At 40.7% G+C, this 18,650-nt stretch overlaps 1 protein-coding gene across 2 annotated transcripts in view; it reads right to left on the bottom strand.

Annotated features, from left to right (window-relative positions):
* The window catches only part of ESYT3 (extended synaptotagmin 3), a 50,615-nt gene extending 32,182 nt beyond the window's left edge, over window positions 1-18,433 (bottom strand). Inside the window, exons 1-3 of one of the 2 annotated variants that reach the window (XR_010473983.1) lie at window positions 17,464-18,433; window positions 15,717-15,886; window positions 1,565-4,336 (exon numbers count right to left, since the gene is read on the bottom strand). The gene's annotated coding sequence lies outside the window, so the exon portion shown is untranslated. The remainder of the gene's footprint in view (window positions 1-1,564; window positions 4,337-15,716; window positions 15,887-17,463) is intronic. The other variant, XR_010473984.1, reaches the window with a different exon arrangement.
* Between the last annotated feature and the right edge of the window lie 217 nt (window positions 18,434-18,650).

Raw genomic sequence — 18,650 nt, 5'->3', positions numbered from 1 at the left:
CTCCAACCATAACCTAACTCTGGCACTAAACCATATCCATAAGAACCTCATCTGTACACCTTCTAAACACCTCCAAGTGATGGTGACTCAACCACCTCCCTGGGCAGACTGTTCCACTGCTTCACAACCTTTTCCATGAGGAAATGTTTCCTAATATCCAATCTGAACCTTCCCTGGCACAACTTGAGGCCATTTCCTCTTGTCCTATCACTTGTTACTTGGGAGAAGAGACCAACCCCCTCCATGCTACAACCTCTTTTCAGGCAGTTGTAGACAGTGATAAGGTCTCCCCTCAGCCTCCTTTTCTCCAGGCTAAACAGCCTCAGATCCCTCAACTGCTCCTCATCAGACTTGTTCTTGCCTAATATATAAAGATATGGGGCAGAAACAACCCATTTGTTCTGGACACTTGCTGCTTAGAAGAATACGTGTACTTTTTTCTCCTCCTCTTTTGATTTTGATGGGGATATTGTGTGGGTTCAGATTTTGAAATACTGAGAATAAGGCATTAGGGAGTGCAGCATTGTTTAGGGACCATAAGACACTTTTTGAGATGCCTTTTTATTCCCAGCAATATTAATCTATACCTTTCTGCCTATATCTGCCTTAAGAGACAGGCTATAACTGTATGGTTCTACACTGTGTTTTCCACTGCTGTTTTCCCTGGATCAGGCAAATGCTATTCTTTGTTCAGTGGATAAGTCTGGAACATCAGTGAATGATGCCAGCTTTTATTGTGGCCTTTTTTTGATATTGGCTGCACAAGATAACAAACGATGATGCAGACACAAACATCCATGAAAGGAAGTCGATCATGACTGGGGAGAACTAGCATTGGCCTCCATTTTGCCATGGAATTGGTATTTAATTATGGGTCAGTCAATAAATCAAACAATACTGCAAGTGATCCTCATTTGTATGTTAATCATTGCGCGTGACTGATCTGGGATAGAAATTTGTTCAGGCATCTGAAAAAATCAAGCCTCAAATGCCTCATGTTAGACAAACGCATGCATGAGACATCTACTGTTAATGGGTCCTTTTGGGAACAAACCCTCTAATATTTCCCTTCTGTTAAATGAGGATGAATATGCTCTTCTTCTGGGGGTGTTGCAAGGATAAATCATTATAAAACACACTTAAGAAAATACTTCTTTACACAGTGGGCAGTAAACCTATGGAACTTGGAGGAGGCTGCACAGCAGATGGTATCAGCGGGTCCGAAAAGGGATTAGATAAATTCATAAACAAGTCCCCTAAATGTAGACCCCGACAGCCTGGATGCATCAATTGTGGGTACTGGGGGGGCTGGGAGGAAAGGACTTCAGAAAATGACTGGGCTCATGCTCTTTCCCTGAACAGCCACTCCTGTCACCACCAAGAGCAAGTGCAACAGTGGGCTGACACCAGAGGGCATTTCTGTTTGGAAAGCTGGGAAGAAAGACCAGAAACTGATGGATCTAACAGCTGAAGGAGTATCTTGATATAACACATTAAAAACCACTCAATGGTTAGTTTGCACAATTACATATATCAGGCGATATGTTTACATGCAAAAGCACACCTGGTTTTGTTCCGTGACTGAAGGCTGAGGCTGACTTTTGCTTCATTTTTCCGCACTGCCATTTAAAGCTTCATAAAACATTTTCAGTAGGACATTTCAGCCATGGGTGAAACTTCATGTGGATAATCTCAGCCTCTAAGTCTGACCTTTCAGAAAACCAGAAGCTTCTGAAAAAAAAAAAAAAAAGGTGGGCTCTGCTAGTGCTTTGAAGACTTGGAATGTTGCTTTTCCTACCAGGAGAATCTATTACATAATAAAAGGTAGATCCAGTATTTTGCTCCTTCAAATTACTATTATTACAGTGTTTGAGATATTTAGCTAAAAATCAGGCAACTATACGGTTTAGAAACATCAATATTGAGTAGGAAAAACAGTGGGGCCGCAGTGAAATACATACTGGCCCATTTCATAAATAAACTACAGTTTATCTAATTTTTTTCCTATTCTTCACTCAGCTGATCACAAAAAGCTAGGTTCAGGTTAAAGGGCAGTAGGAGAGCTCCCTCTGTCCAAATTACCTTTCAGTCCTGCAACACAGCCTGCAGCTGCTGTTTAGTGAAGGAGATGCTTCCACTAAAGCAGAACTACATGTCCCGTCGTGCACTGTCACCCAGAACCCTGAGCTCAGAAACATGCACCCTCTTGAGCACAGCTTGTTCCTTTGCTACCAACTCCTTACCTTGTGAAGAGACAACTCCTTTACACATCTAAAGAGGTTCTAGGAACTTTAAGCAGTTACAGGAATAATATACAATTTCTCTAAACCTAACTTCATACACCTAAAATTTTAAAAGTTGAACAAAAGTAAACAAGGAGGTGAAAAATTACCCCTGTTGCAACAGGTTACACAGAGAGCTGTTTTCAAACCAAAAATCTGTGCTCATGAGAACAAGATCAATCAATAGCTTTTGAGACCCCTGCTAATTCTGTTTATGACAGATTGTAGTTACCTATCTTATTTCCAATTACAGGGAAATTCCACAACCTGTTTTTGCCAATATACACAAGACAGTCACTAAGGTAATGACCCAAGGCTATTGTTCTGCCTTGTGACAATCTGCACCTCTAATTTAAGTTGACTAGACTTCACTAGTATAGCTTATTAACACTATGACAAAAGCATATGTTGTAGTTGATTGACACAGAGATTTTATAGAAACTGCAGGGCTCTGAAAATGTATTAGTACCAAATTTGCTATCTCTCAAGCCGGCCATGGTAACTAAGGCAACCCACTTTAAAGGTAGGGAGTTAGGAAAAATCACTGCCAACGCTTTTTCTTTAAACTATAGAGAACATGCAAAGGAATTAATCTGAAATATCCATTTAAGTGCATACCAATGTGATATCTGAATATGACTTTCTAACTTTCTTGTGGCTTCAGGGTTTGTGACCAGTGTGAAGTTCCCCCATTGATGCTAGTAAATACTAGAGGTACAATATGTTTTTTCTCTGTGCATCCACAGAAAAATAGAAAACACTTATGTAAGGATAAAATCTTACTCCTTGCATTAACAGAATGACTTCTGTACCAAGATCCGATTAAAGCAGATGCCCCTTTTGCCACTCTTTGTCACTTGACAAGGAATTATTGTTTAGTTTCCTCGGGGTTCATACTCTCCATCCATGCACTGTTCACCCTGCCAAGGAAAGCCATATCCAGACTGTACTTCTCATACAGCAAACCAATCCCTTGTATCTGCTCCTACTCCCTGCTCTCAAGCAAATACTCCCACCAAGCCTGGAGTGCCTTTCCCCAGGGAAAGCTGTGGCTCCTCCGTTCTGTCTGGTTCTGTCCTGGAATTAAATATGAGCCGGGCAGCTAAAATGAGTCCACTTTACATTCTTCAGCTGGGTATATTATTCTGGCTGGAGATGTGTAATTTGGTCATGAACAGAATTATATATGTCCTGTTTTGGGAATCCTTCAATTGGCATAAAACAATACCAACCTCAAGCCTAGCTGTGAGATACTGACTGGCTAAACCATGCCTCACCTAGGACTAACTGGTATTATCTATAAACCTGGTCTGGACTGGTAAAGCTAATGAAACTTCTTTTCATGAGGAAAATAATCCCATGTGGAAGACTGCAAGGCAAAGGCTTTAGCTGGAAAGCATGACCAGGGCTGTAGCTGGGAATATGCGCAAAGACAGGCTGGGAGTACAGGACCCTTGCTTTTAAAGGCTCTGCTTTGCTGTGCTCACTCCCTCATACCATGGCTTGTGTCTGCCTTGTTCATGGCTTCTCACTGCTTTTCATGGGCAGTAGAGGCACTGAACAGCCGGTACTTTTGGCAATATAACAAACCCAGCAACAGCAATTTATTTCACATATCCACTTGTTCTTTCTACAGAGGGGCCATTAATGTGAGGGCAGTGCAGGAGGATGCAGAGTATCCACCAGAGGGGGTAATAGGGTGGTGTGGCCCTTGCCCAGCCTTGCCCTTCAGCCAGCAAATCTCACGCTGCTCTGACACGGCGAGGCGCAGTGGACATCTGGGTTAGCAGAGCGCTGAGAAAAGCTGTGTCTTGTACACACAAATTATGCAACTGCACAGACGAGACAGGAGAAAGTGCAACAATACAAAGCGCAATCTATGAGAGAAAAACAAACTTCCCTTGTGGTGAGGACAGCATTTTCCAGTGCTTTCAGAGAGTGCCTGTGTATTGAAGCTCTCACTTTCCTGGCTCTGGGGACGACTCAGATTTCCTCACAAGACGCATCAGCGCACCTTTGTGTCATCTCACTGACCCATGAGCAGCTGGTGCCACCTGCTGAACACAACAGCTTTTACTTCAGGAAGGCAGGCTATGGAAAACAGAGCTAGAGCAGAGCTTATCTGAGAGTAGTTAAGACCTGTCTGCCTAGGACAGATCCCTGGATGCTGTCTCAAGGAGGTTCTGCATCCTGTCATCAGTGTTATTAATAGTATGCAGACCAGATTTAGTAGGTAATTTATAATCTGGATTGAGGAAAAATAATTTCTCAACTGAAAAGCCAAATCTTGCTGAAATTAGACTGTATTTGACATATAACAGAATCAGCAGGGAACTGCAATGAGCCGGGGAACTTCAGTTTATTTTAAAACATCTTTGCTGAGTACAACTTCTATTATTGTACTACACATTTTAAGCTAAGAAGCACAGCCTGTTAAATCAGTTTGTTTTAAATTTTGTCATTGTTATAACATGAATTTATCCCATTTTTCTGTTTGAACAATTGTGTCTGCAACAGGATCTGTGAGAACAAGATATAATGTCTTCAGTCTAAAAATAGCATAACACATTTCTTGGAGGATGAAATATTTTATACATTATGTTATGTCAGTTAGTGAAAGACAAGCAAGAAAACCCTAGGAAAAAATGGTCTCTACATCTTTTTAAATCCTTTTATACTGTGCTGAGTGAAAGAGCATGCTAGTACAGGCTGCTGACACATATTATACTGTAAAAATTGTCTTTCAAGTGCATGATGAAGTTTCAGAAAAAGCTTATTAAGAATTTATAGCTTAGTCTGTAATCTGTACAATTTACATCTTGCTGTATTTTAAGTGCTTAAAGGACTCGACCGAGCTCACACAAACCTCTTCTTTAAGGAACTTGAGTGCTCAGCCTTTGTGAAACACATTAAAAGTGTCAAGCAGTGGAGGAAGATAACTGATGAACTACAGAACTGCTGTCCCAGCTGACACCTCCCTATCAACGGTGAAACCACAAAGGAGAAACTTTCCTGGTTAAGTTTCTTGGATGGCTACATGCATCTTGTTTGCCTGACACCTTCCATTTGAAGTGTGACAAAGCAAAGGGATTTCTTGATAAATTGTACCTGTTTTACCTAATAACACCATCCTTATGAAGCTAGTGTCTTTACACCCAAGCTTTGAAAAAGTAATGGATGCTTATCTGCTACGCTTTCTCTCCCCAGAAGGATGGAGACAAAAACTGACTTTCTGCTCTTTTCTTTCTGCTGCAGGGCTCAGTCATAACTTCATAACTTCCTAACAGGGCTCAGTCATAACTTATTAAAGTCCATTTAAAGTGCAGATTTCCCTGCACACTCTTCATGTCTGTGGTCTGTATTTGACACAGCATGGGACAGATCAGATTCAGACCTTCAGAGCAACAACAGCAGCAACACATGTGAAACTGTGACAAAGGCTGTTTGCATTTTTGCCTGCTCAGACATCTCTTCATTGTAATGGATCCTGACACAGGAACACCTGCCTGCTGTCTCCCACTTGGAGCATGGGCTGCCAAAGATGGCACAGGCACAGTTTGCAATGGCACAGCCAGGCTGGCACAGGGCTGGGAATTCAGTCAATCAGAAGCCACTTTTGTTGAGCCAAGTTATTGCCAAGGAGCAATGACAGTGTCTTGCCTCTCTGCGAGCTGTGCCTCCCATCTCCTGCTGAGTTTCTCCTTAGTGTGCTTAGACTTTTCTTTGAGAAAGGAAAATATAGACAGACTGAAGAGCTCTCTCTAGAGTTCCTACCACCTTTTTTCAGGGTGTGCTTTCAGAAAATAGCTGATGCTGTAAAATGAAGACCTGAATTTGGGGAAGCGCTGCCTTCAAAGCTCCAGGAAAGTCAGTGAAAAGCCTGTTCACAGCAGAAGCGGTTCTGAATCCAACAGTGTCCTGAAACCCCCCTGAGCAGGCAGAACTGCTCTGTGTCAAGAGTTTTGCACTTGAAGACATGCACTGGGTGAATTTTCAAATGACTTTTCTTAGCTTGTCACGAGCAGCTGCAGCACACAAACAAGCTCGAGACTTAAAGGAATTGCACAGTACTGTGGAAGGAGGTTACTAAGCCAGCTTGGCTTCTTTTACCCAATGCTTCTCCCTTCACGATGTGTACTCTAGAACTGAATGAGTTTAGGCACAGAAGGATGAATTGTTTGAACTGGGGAAAGAAGAAAACTTCAGAGTAAGCTAACACTCCTGCTTAGAAACACAAAATCCCCTTCTTTCCTCAAGTTTTTCTCAGTCTTTCTGGGTTTTATAAAACCCACCTCGTACCATCATGTCTTCCCCCAGTTCAAACAATTCATCCTCAGCTTATTAAAGTTTACTAAACTCAAAAGATTCAAAGCCCACTTCAGCCACTTCACTGCATCCCTGTGACACACGCAGCTGGGCCCCATGGGCACCGGAGCTTTTACTACTGTCCATCCAAAAGATATGATGGGTGACATGTCAGCTTGACCATTAAACCCTGACACAAGCATGCCGATGGTCTGTCTTTAGCTAACTGCACCAGACTGCACACTGTGGATACAAAGTCCTCCCTAGCACTGTGTGCAAATAGAATAATATCCTGGATCTCTTTTTATAAAGAGTTTTCCTTCTGCACCTGCTCCAGCTCATTGCTGGCAAGTACCAGCCCACTCAGAGTGCAGACCAGCAGCAAAAGCCATATTCATCCCAAGATTATTTTTAAAATCTTGGAAAGTTTGAAAATTCTCAGAAGATACCTTCTTTTTAGTAAAAGTCCTAATCCACAGCCCAGATGCTACTTCTCCAGCAGTGAGCATGCTGAAGGTGGCCTCCAGCCTTGTACAACTGCTCTTCCTATAATCTCTTACTGGCCTCTGCTGGCCAGGACTGAGATCCTGGCATCTGTTTAAGTGTTAGCAGTGCTGAATCCAGCTAAGATTTACACAGATATTTTATTGGTGACAAGAGCAGAGACACCATCTACATACAGCACTTCATTAATCTGCATCCCACCTGATGCTGAGCACGTTGCTCAGGTCAGTCTCTGACAGCAGTATAATAGCAAGGGCCTTCCAAAATAGCACAGATTTTCCAAGTCTCTCATACTTTACTTTTGTCTATTGAGATCAGTACTCAAAGGTAGATGCCCTTGATTACAGATAAAAAGAGAAGTGTAGAGAAAAGTAAGCAAATGCTTAACACCAAGGAATATCACAATAAGTGGTAAGAAACACATCATTGGCTGTTGCAAACTATTTTGGCTCCATTACATTTAGCGGAGCCAAATCAATACAGAGCAGCTGGTTGTCTGACCTGCAGTCAACACACAGAACACTAGTGCTATCAAAGCCCATTTCCAAGAGTGGAAACTGGGGTAGAGAAGTTAAACAACTGGCTCCGTAATACAATGAGCAATCCCAGCTTATCTCTGGTTTCCAAGCCACTGTTTGCAGTGTATTCCTAGTCTCGGTCTTATTCAGAAAGCAGGAGAGATACTGTTATTGAATCAGTGAAGCCATTGCTACATCTGGGCTTGTGCTAACTACAGTCATTGTTTACTGCTCTCATGATTAGACGTCTAAGGTTTAAAAAGTGCCCAAACATACAATCTCCAAATGAAAATCATATTTTCTTTAGGAAAAAGGTAGCAGTTGATATGACCTTGCTCTTTCATTAGTTTCTTTTCCAATGGCAAATACTCTTTATTCTCAGGGTAAATTCAGTTTTTGCATATTAAATGCTCACAAACAGGTTTTTAGGAAGCAGCATTTCTGTGTGACCGTTTGGAGCTCTAGACATCAAATTCTTATGTTTTCACTGTGTACTTGCAATTTGTCTGGAAAATGAGCTAGCTTCTGCCACTCAACTTCTAAAACGTGAGGCTCACTACCTTCACTTACAACCATCCTTTACCAGGTCAAATTTAATACACGGGAAATTTAAGGAAAAGAACTATTTTTTTTCCTGAGGAAGTATTTGTGAATGAGAGATTAAATTCTCCCCCTGCAGAAAGAAGGCACAAGTGTCTGTAATTTCCCGCAAGCGGGGAAGGATGGATGCTGTCACAAGCCGAGACAGTTTCCTTAACCCAGACAGGGCATGTTATTAGCAGAAGGACTATACTAATTTTTGTATTCTTTACTTTTTGTACAGTACTATCCTATTGTATGTTTTAGTACACTCAAAAGGGCTGGAGATTGGGAAAAAAACAATAAGAAATAAACTACCTGCTGCCCAGAAAATAAGAATTTGTGTCTCTGTGTTATAGTACACTGTGTTCCAGAGGAACCATGGGGGAAAGGACTTTGCGTCTCTTGGTCCTGGTGTCCTCAGTTTTGTGGCTGGGAGCTGGCGTTGTTCTCTATAGTCCCTTTTTTGGCACAACTACTGAGATACCAGTAATGCTTTTTCTTATAGAAAATTTAAGTCAGATCGAAGTGCAGACAATACATCCACTGGAGGGCAGGCCTGAATCTGGCAGAATATGCTGAAAAGGCCCAGAAGGAAAGATAAAAAATTTATGTTCTGCTGAATGCAACCTGTCATGAGTCAATCAGGACTCAACTGTTGAGAAATAAGAGAGTCTTTTTTTCTGAATTAATAGTTTCATGACTTTGGATGTACAGTCTATGAAATGAAAGCTTTAATAAGAAGGGTCTAATAAAGGTCCACGTATAATAAGAAGGGTCTTAGATGAAGCCTCTGAACTTGACTATAACTAAAACAAACCTATCATGACAATTATTAGTTGAAGTCAGCAAATCCCAACAGGTCTTCCAGCTGATCAGGCAACCACCAACTGAATTCTGTGGAACTGAATTCCAGGGCTGAACTGGGCCCAACATGGGCACACAGGGCTTGTGGTGTGAGCTGGCGGGGGAGAAGGTGCGTCCCAGGAGGTGCTTTCTGTGCCTGTGCACACAGTCCAGAGGCACATCTGATGTACATAAGCAGAACTGGTGCCTGGCTCTATCTCAGACTCACAGCCGGACCTGAGCCTGGGGATGCTCAGGAAAACCGTTCTGGGTGGGCACATGATGTCCCACTCGCTGGATCTGCAATCTGTGCACTCTCTGCTGCCAGGTCCCCTGCTACCATTAACTCTGGCTCAGAGTTAATTACATGTGACTAGATCAAATACTTCATACTGTACTTGTTTATAGCAAGAACTGAGTTTGGCTCAGCAGTTTGAGATGCTAAACCTTTGGCAATCCAAACACCATGTATTGCTTTGAGTGCCACCAAAATCAGAACAAAAGGAAAGAGTTCATTTCATGTGGCAGCTGAAGATCCCTTATTTAATGCTGCCAGACTTTCTCAACACTCAGTTTTCTTTCAGACAAACTGAAAACTCAATTTTATCTTTGCAGTTTTCATGGCAGCATATTAAATGAACTCTGTCCATTCATCAGTGACTCACTCTTGAAAGGCTATTTCACAAATAGTATCTCCATTCCAAAGGAAACAAGCTGTTCCCTCTTACATTACTCAAGTAGCTGCAGACAAACTAAAGTACATTAAGTCAAAAGATTTCCAAATGCATTAGATACACAGCGTGGAGACAGCTTTTTGTCAAATAGTTTTATGATATGAACTGCTGCCTTTTAGTGAAATCACTCAAGCCAGTTCTAAAATTGACTAGAAATTCTGGGTACCTGGTTGGAGACACCTTACAATTACATGGAGTCCATAAGTTCATACCCTTCTTGTGGGGTCTAAGGTTGGTCACACGAAATATCACAGCCTTTTCTGGAAATCTTGCCCATACAGAATGCATCTAACAGGGTTAGACAGAAAATAAATCAATTCTATAGAAATTCTTTCAGCAATTGGTCTAAATCAGAATCAGGATCTAAATCAGATCAAAATCAATGTGAGATTGCTAACAGCCATTGAGACATCTGTTCAAGTCTACAGCTGCAGATTTTACACAAATTAGTGTCTGTTTTCTGCAATGAGAACTTAACTGGAGATGTGAATAAGGTGATGATATCGGTACTTCCATTAGTAACAATCATCAATGTGTTTTAGTGTAGAGCTGCTGCCAATAATGTTGTCAAATAACAGATAATAAGAATTCCTCAAACAAACACTTAAGTCCCCAAATAATCAATTAGAAACAGATTATCTCGAGCGTATGGGTCTGAAAAACAGGCATTTCTTGTTGAAGAAAATGAGAAGTATAATCATATCTATAAGCACAGAGAAAAGAGATAAAGACTTTTATAAGAAACAAAGTATCTCCCTGGCAGTGCCTAGTATAGCATAAGAAAATGCAAAACTGTCATGTTACATGCCAGCTGCAGAAAAAATGCATTTGAAAAAGACTCTTCTGGGGAATATTTATAAAAGACAGTACTCCTTAAGGTGTTCAGTGGTTCAAGTCTTACAAGTGACCAGGAATCTTTCCAGCTGAAGGAGAGTCAAGTAGCTTTCTGAGATCTGGCTACCATGGGTAAAGACAAAGGACAGTAGCTCCAACATTACATTAAGTAATAAAATTAAAATGTTATCAGGCTCTTCTCCATGGAACTCCAGGATTGTATATTATCTGTAAATAGGCCTTCCAGGAGTGCTCCATGCCAAGAAAGTGTTATTCCATTGCTGTCAGTGGAAAGCTTTGTGGTGTTAAGACTTCTCCTGGGAGTTTATGGACATTGTTTCTGTTACACATAGCAAGTGCAGCAAATACTCAAAGGGAACAAGATCAGAGATAGGCAAATGTAGGAATTACAAAACAAAACAAGAATCTGGACATATGCAAAACTTTCTAGTGCTGAGCTGTATGAAATGACTTCAAACTGATCTGAGTTCTGCCTTCAGGTTAAACAAATAATTGCTGATGTAAATAGTTATTTTTGTCTCTGTGTCATTATGTCTGGATTTCTTTACTATCAGGGGCCTGAACTCAGGTTGTAAACAGCACTTCCTCACATTTGCATACTTCAACAGAGACAGACTAGTGTACTCACTTGTCTTGATTGTAAGAGAGACTATCACAACCTCTTGCATGGTCAATGTGTTCAGTCTCATCCAGTAACTTTCACTTAAAGCCAAAAAATCCAGAGATCAATCACAGGCACCTCTTTCCATCACAGATGCCTCCCTTTCATTTTTTTAATCAACATTTTATCAGACATGGGTTGTTCCGATTTGATGGAGAGGCCCCTCTGGAAAATATTTTTCAACTGCACCACTCTCATGGACTTTACCTATTCTCAGTTCATCTTTTTGGGAAGCACTTTCTTCCACTATCTATCCCTCCTACCTTGTATATTTATTTTAATCTAATACATAAAGTCCATGTTAGCAGTGACATTAAATTGTATATCAGTCCTGGAACAGGTGTTCTAGATACTCAAATAATAACCATAATCACGGTAATAACTCATCACTTCCTTTCCAAAAGTACATGAACAGCTTAATTTCTCCTGTGTGAGATGTCATCACTACCCAGAGTGGGAAACTTTGACATCTTTCAGGGTACTTACAACTTTATGTCACCATGTTTCGCTGAAAAGCAGCTTTTCACTGTGATCTGGTATGTTTACAGGGTTGTGAGAGCAAATAGGATAGTTGTGCTTTTCCATTGTTTCCTCCCAGATATTTTTCCACAGCTTTTTGTTTATTTTTTGGAGTGATTAGTATAAATAAGTAATGTTGCTCTGTCCCTTTGGCAGTTTAACACACTCCAGAGCAATAGGCACAACCAACTTGTGGGGTCTCAGAGACTGTCCACTACGCAATGTCTGGGGTTAGAGATCCTTTGTTTGCATTCTGGCACAGTTCTTTGACTCGAATCTATGAAGATATTCACATTCCAGGGGCTTCAAAGAGAGTTAGATACTTGGATTCCTTGTCATCTGCACCCTCAGTGATTCGCAGCAGTGTCTGATGCCTTTATAAACATACAGGATTTAACAGAGAATATTTAACAGCATTTAACAGCAGAACAAAGCAAAGGCTTTCCAAGGAAAGCAGGCTGCTGTCAGGCCCCTCCTGGGTAATCCCAGCCTAGCAGCATGAAGTGGTCTTTCAGGCACCAAATTCTAATCTACCACATTAAATACAGCATTATGTGAATGGTAAATGTTTAATGTAGCAAGAAACACCATAATGTAAAAGGGCTAATACTAATGTCATTGATGCCAGTGACAAAATGCCTTTTTTTTTTCAGCCAAGGCAGATCAGAGCCAAAACTCAAATCTTCCAAAAAAAAATCAGTATTTCACTTTTGCAAAACTAACTTTCCTTTTATCTGCTTATTGGTATAAACAGATTCTTCTAAATAATACATGAGGATAATGTAGTGGCTAGACAAGGCCACAATTACCACACCCAGTCCAGATGTGACCAGGAATTTCTTCTGACCAACTCAGTGCTTGATTCTCCAAAGGAAATGGCAGAAAAGTAGTTTTAATGTTAACACAGACTGTGCTGTTTACAGTTCAATTCTTACAGAGGTATTCTGCTGATGTTTTCTTGAGTTCTGCTACTCTCTTATTGCATCTTCTTTGGACCAGAAAGCATCAAAGATGACAGCCAGTAATTTCAAACATCACTGACAGGCAGAAAGAATCAACTATATGTAAACATGGTGATTTTTCGGAGACTCCATTATTCCTGTACAAACAGGGCCAGACCCTAAACCAGACTTCAGGTGGAGCTGGTTCTTTGCTGATATCAGGAGAGAAATTCCATTTTTAGGACACCAGCAGAACCAGTCTGGAGTCTCACAGTGTCTGGTGCTGTTATAAATATAACCTGCAAGCATACAAGCAGCTGGTGAGGTGCTTGCAGAAGGGATAAACAGGTGACCAAGGAGGGCATTACTGTCATAGCAAACATAGCCGCTTTGTTCCTTTTTAGCTGTTCTACAGTGTTACTACAACAGCTACTACAAATGAGGCTGTATTCCAGCAGTGGATAGAAGGACATGGACATGGAAGGGTTATTAGCAGGAAGAGCTGAACTTTAGAAATTTGAGATTCCCTGTTCTGTTGGCTACAAGAGGAATCAGAATCTTTTTACCTACCAGCTCTGGTGGTGGACATTGTGCGTCAACACCACTTCTCAGCATACTGAGCTGTACCTGGCTTTCCTGTATCAATATATAAAATAACTGTCCATGACCACTGACAGTACTGCACAGGGACATCTATACCTGCTGTGTCACCAGAAATACCAAGTTTGTAAACAGAGAAGGACTTGTGGGTGATGTGGTGGTTGAGGTTTTTTAGTCTGGAGAAAAGGAGGCTGAAGGGAGGTGTTTTCACTCTCTACAACTACCTGAGTGGAGGCTGTAGTAAGGCAGATGTTGGTCTCTTTTTCCAAGTAACAAGCAATAGGATGAGAGGAAATGGCCTCAAATTGCACCAGGAGAGGGTCAGACTGGATATCAGCAACAATTTCTTCACTTGAAAGGGTTGTCAAGCACTGGAACAGGCTGCCCAGGGAAGTGGTGGAGTCACCATCCCTGGAGGTGTTTAAAAGACATGTAGACATCTTAGGGACATAGTTTAGTGGTGCATTTGGCAGTGTTAGGCTGGACTTGATGATCTTAAAAGTCTTTTCCAAACTAAACAATTCTACGATTCTATGGGTTCTAAGTTTGTTGAAACATGATGCTTCCTGCAGAGAAAGGTGCTTTAGAGGCAGGGAAGCAAAGAGAGAATTGTTTGAAAGAAATTATCTCTTGATACTTGATGTCCATTTTCAGGATAACATACAGAGAACTAATCATGCAAATCCAAACTCAAGGGAAATAAGCCTCGGTTTCTTCATCTGGCGCTCTGAAACTCAGCCAACAATACATACAACCAATATCCCTGAGGTGACAAAGGGCATTGTTGATTTGTAGGCAATGCATATTGGATTACTGGAGACTCCACACTGTGAAATTATTATAAACCAGTAATTAGATGGTGATGGAGGTATAATTTGGTTCAGAATTCTGAAGACAGATAAAATAAACTGATTAAAAATAATGTGCTGTTAACTCAGTCTCTAGTGCAATTAAAAACTCAAGAGAACCTGATTGAAGTAGTTAGGCCTTCTGATAGCAGGAAAAAAAAGTAACCATTTAAAAATGTGCTCAGCTAACAGTAGGATTGGGTCCTGAAAACAGTATTTCTTTAAAGACAGAAGGACATGCTATTGCTGTTCACCCTGGAGAGCCCTCAGCCACTTAAATGCAGCTTAACCTCTGGCCATGAATGTGCTGGAACTAAACAGTGCCTGGCACAAGTGAGCAGCTCATCAGATGATTTTTTTTGATGTACCAGTGCTTTGGAAAAATACTTCCTGCAGGTGTTCTGAAATCACCTGGAGTTTTTCAGGAGTCACTTTATTTAATTTTCAAGTCCCTGCTGTGGTCATACAGACATCACTTGGGAAGTCCCTCACAACCAATTAGCTTCTGCAGGTACAAGACAGCCCTATCAGATGTGTCTGGCTTTTTTTGGCCAAACCACGTGACTTCTGGATCTTTTTTTGTGGCTGAAGTTATTGCCAGGATATTGCACTCATTTTGGTTTTGATGAATTTAACTTTCTTAGAGGACACAGAGGGACATATATTGCTCAGTACAGCAGTATTTATGGGAGGCTTATGACAAATTCCAGCTTCATAGAAATGACGTGTTATGGGAGATGTCCGTAAATATGAAGAATCACTAGGACAGTTTGATCAAGTCCTTCAGCCTGTGGGAGCAGTATGAATGGGACTCACTCCTGGGATGGCAGGAGGTCTCTTCTGAACACATGCTGAGACCCCGCTACTGACAATACCCCACACCACAGGCCCAGAGAAGACCCGTACGTGACTGTAGCATCATATCTCTGATGGGTCTCCAGGCCCTACACCACAGCAGCGACCGCTGACCACCCTCTGACAGTAGGCAGAGCTGGAGGAGTCCCAAGAGGTTGCTCAGGCTGGAGGAGCTGATTCCTGTGCCACCAAACCAAACAGCTGTAGACACTGCTCACTGCTTTAAGAGTCCTCTCTGAAGGCTTTTCATATTTCAGCCAAAAAACAAAACAAGATTTTGAGAAGGCTGTCTTATCACTGTGTATTGCCAGCTGCAACTGCTCCAAGAAGAGGACTTATTCCAAGCAACCAGTACTCGGTGCACAGGCTGGCAGCAGGAGAAGCAGAAAACAGAGGAGGAAAACGTTTTTGGACCAATTCTGCCTTAAAACAACTCGTATGCAAAATCTAGGTACATCAGCGTCAGTTATGGTTTTCAGAGGTCATAGAAACCTTCAGATGTTTGGTGTCTCTGCAGGAACCATATGAATTATGCACCCACTGGTTGCAGAGCAGCACTTCGCAGTTACAGCTACAAAGAAATTTACCCACACTAGTACACAGAGAAGTCCTTGTTCTCTGCCTTTATCCAGCTTTCTAAGGAAACAACACTGTTTGGGTATATCTCACCTGATAAATTCTAACCCTGTTGGCTATTTCCAACCAAACTCAAGCAGCAGGAGAGGTCTCAGCAAGAGTTAAAATCCTCCATGGTTAAACAGCTGGAGAGAAGTCTTCACGGTGTTTCCATATGGCAAAGGATGCAGTCTGAGCACAGCTCTTAATAGACACAAGAAAACCTGTGCAGGAGAGAGACCAAATAAATGCCCAGACCATAAGAAAAACTAAACTGGAGCTTGGAGTAACTGAACTTCACATTACAAACCCAAAGACAACAAGGTTTCTTTGTTTTGGAGTTCATTAAACTATTGTTATGAACTGAAAATATGATTTCACCCACTTTACATCAGACACACACTGCTGTTTTTCTCCCAGCCTTCTTATAAAGTATAATTAATTTACATTTTAAAGACCTTGATGGATTTTCTATCGTTGTGGAACAGTAAGTGAGATTAATAACCCAGTTACTGAGCATTTAAGTTCATAGATCATTTCCATATAAAAGCATTAATATTTTCTTAATTTTTGAAATGCACCTTTTATTTGATTTAGAAGTTAATGCTCATTTCTTATGTAATAACAGTAAGAAAAGCTCAAGCATAAGTCAGTGTTTATTAACCTTGCTAATAAGACAGCCTTTTTCAGGCAAGATGGATATATTTTAATTGGCAAAACTACTGCATTGTGATTTAGCCAATTAATCCTTTTCAAACAAGGGAAGCAGCAGCAATTTTATTTGCAGTGAATGGAAATAAACTTGTCACATTCAGCATATCAATTTACACTTTCTTACTTACATCAGTAAGAATGCAGCCCTTTGATTTCCAAAATAAGGCTATCCAGAAATTAACATTAGAATGTATGGAAATATGGCTATTATATAACATATTAATTGATCTTAGTTTTCAATCTGTATGTGAACTCAATCTGTGCATTCATGGGTTTAATCTAGAACTGAATGCTACATTTCCTTCAAAAGACTGTGATTTGCATCCTTAGTAAAGGCATAAGAAAGCACATTAAAAGATGCCTTAATATACTGTTTTCCTCAGTTTGTAAAAACATAGCCTTAAGGCTGAAGTTTGCACTAACGCTGTTCTAAATAACACTGGTGTTGAATGTCAACACTTCACACAACTGCTATTGAATCCTGCCAGCTGATCCTTAAAAAAGACCCTGTAAAGTATCCAAGTGTTTATTAACAGGTATTAACAGTCCGTTAGAGACAACTGTATAGGTGTCTTTCATACATAAAAATGCACTCCAAAATTTATGCCCTGCTTCAGTACATTATAAATGATAATCAGATAAAAACAACTGTCAGAAATATTCCTGTGCACTGGATAATGTTACAACAAAAGCACAATTTCCATTACATCATTCCTTTTTCTTCCTATTTATTTTCTGTAATACCTCAGTCCTTTTCATGAAATACTGAACAGGCACAGGACTGTGAATAACCAACTGCAGTTTGTAATTCTTACAGTTTATACCCCATTTCTGAAAGTGTTCTGTAGTCGACCGGGAGAATGCTTAAGTAGCCTCACATATTAAAACCTAAGATTTCTAATTATTTAGCCAAATATCACGTTCTTAGACACAGCTGCATTGCCTCTGATAGTTTATCACCTTGAGAAGAATCGGCCTCATACTATGAGGTATCCCGAAAGGAGACAATGCACAGAGGTCTGTGCATTACCTGCTGTCCCTTTGGATTTTAGGAACAATTTAAGGTAAGGTAATAGCTTTTTCTTACCTTCTCTGCACACTGAAACTGGGCCCATAAAAACCTTAAAACACGGAAAGGAGGATCACTTAAATAGGAAGGAGGTTCATTTCTTTGAAGGCTGGTGCCTACTGCTGGAGAATGAAGAAGCATCACAAATTTCCACTGGGATGACGAGGAAACCCTGTGGAAGAGAAGGGAGGAAGGAGGCTACAGCTGAAAGAAAAAGAGATCAACTTTGGTTAATCACCGTTGTTTCTGAACACATATTCCATCTTTACTAGACATTGAAATTTAGCTGATGAATAATTTCCTAAGAATTACCTATGCTTTGTGAATTAAGAACTGTGAATGCTTTCACTGTAAACTGTGAGAATGTTTTTGTCATGGTCATGGTACTATAACAAACATGCTCAAGTCTTAGTGCATCTCTTAAAAGATCAGCTGCTTTCTTCAGGACTTACAGAATAAAAAAGCAACGTGTACATATTTAAGCAGTTGTTCGTAATCAAAGAAACTCTGCAGATATCCAGACCTGCATTCTGAACAAGCCCTTGACATTAGACAGTTAGCAGAAACTTAACAGCTTTTTATTTCTTTGAAGTGAGCAGAGAGTGTAGCTAGCATCATACAGGCTTTATCTTCACTCTGCTTTCCCACTTTCTGTTTCTCTGGGCCTTTTACAGTTTGTCTACAGCAATCTCCTCTCTCTGAAATGAACTTATTTCCTTAGCGGTTTTAAGTATGTCTGGAAAGAAGTATGGCTCCTAGGAATGCAGTCTGTATTGCTGCATTTTCCATGCCTTTTAGTACAGAAGATATGTGCTTTTCAGTACAAATAGCCTGGACCACTCTTCAAAATGAACCATAAACTCATTATGGATAAAAGCAATTTTGTCTGATGTCTAGCTTGCCCACAAGGCAGTAGGAGACATTTCAGCTGAAAAGTGATACACTGAGAAATCTCCTTTCCTAGGGAATATACCTCAGCATTACAGGTCTCTCATGAGGCTCCGGAGTTCATTGCCCCAGTCCATGCACCCTTTTGCAAAGAGAGCTGTGCATCAAATTAAACCCCTGAATGGTTGATGAGATCTGCTGGGACATTATATTTGTGAACAGTAAGTGTTCAATTATTCCCTTTCATTAAAAATTTGAAATATATGATTTACAGTCAAGTCTGAGATTTAGTGACTTACCTGCAAAAATTCAAGGAC

The sequence above is a fragment of the Columba livia genome, chromosome 7 (assembly GCF_036013475.1).
Source record: "Columba livia isolate bColLiv1 breed racing homer chromosome 7, bColLiv1.pat.W.v2, whole genome shotgun sequence".
Taxonomy (NCBI): domain Eukaryota; kingdom Metazoa; phylum Chordata; class Aves; order Columbiformes; family Columbidae; genus Columba; species Columba livia.
This window is presented reverse-complemented; position numbering and strand designations above follow the sequence as displayed.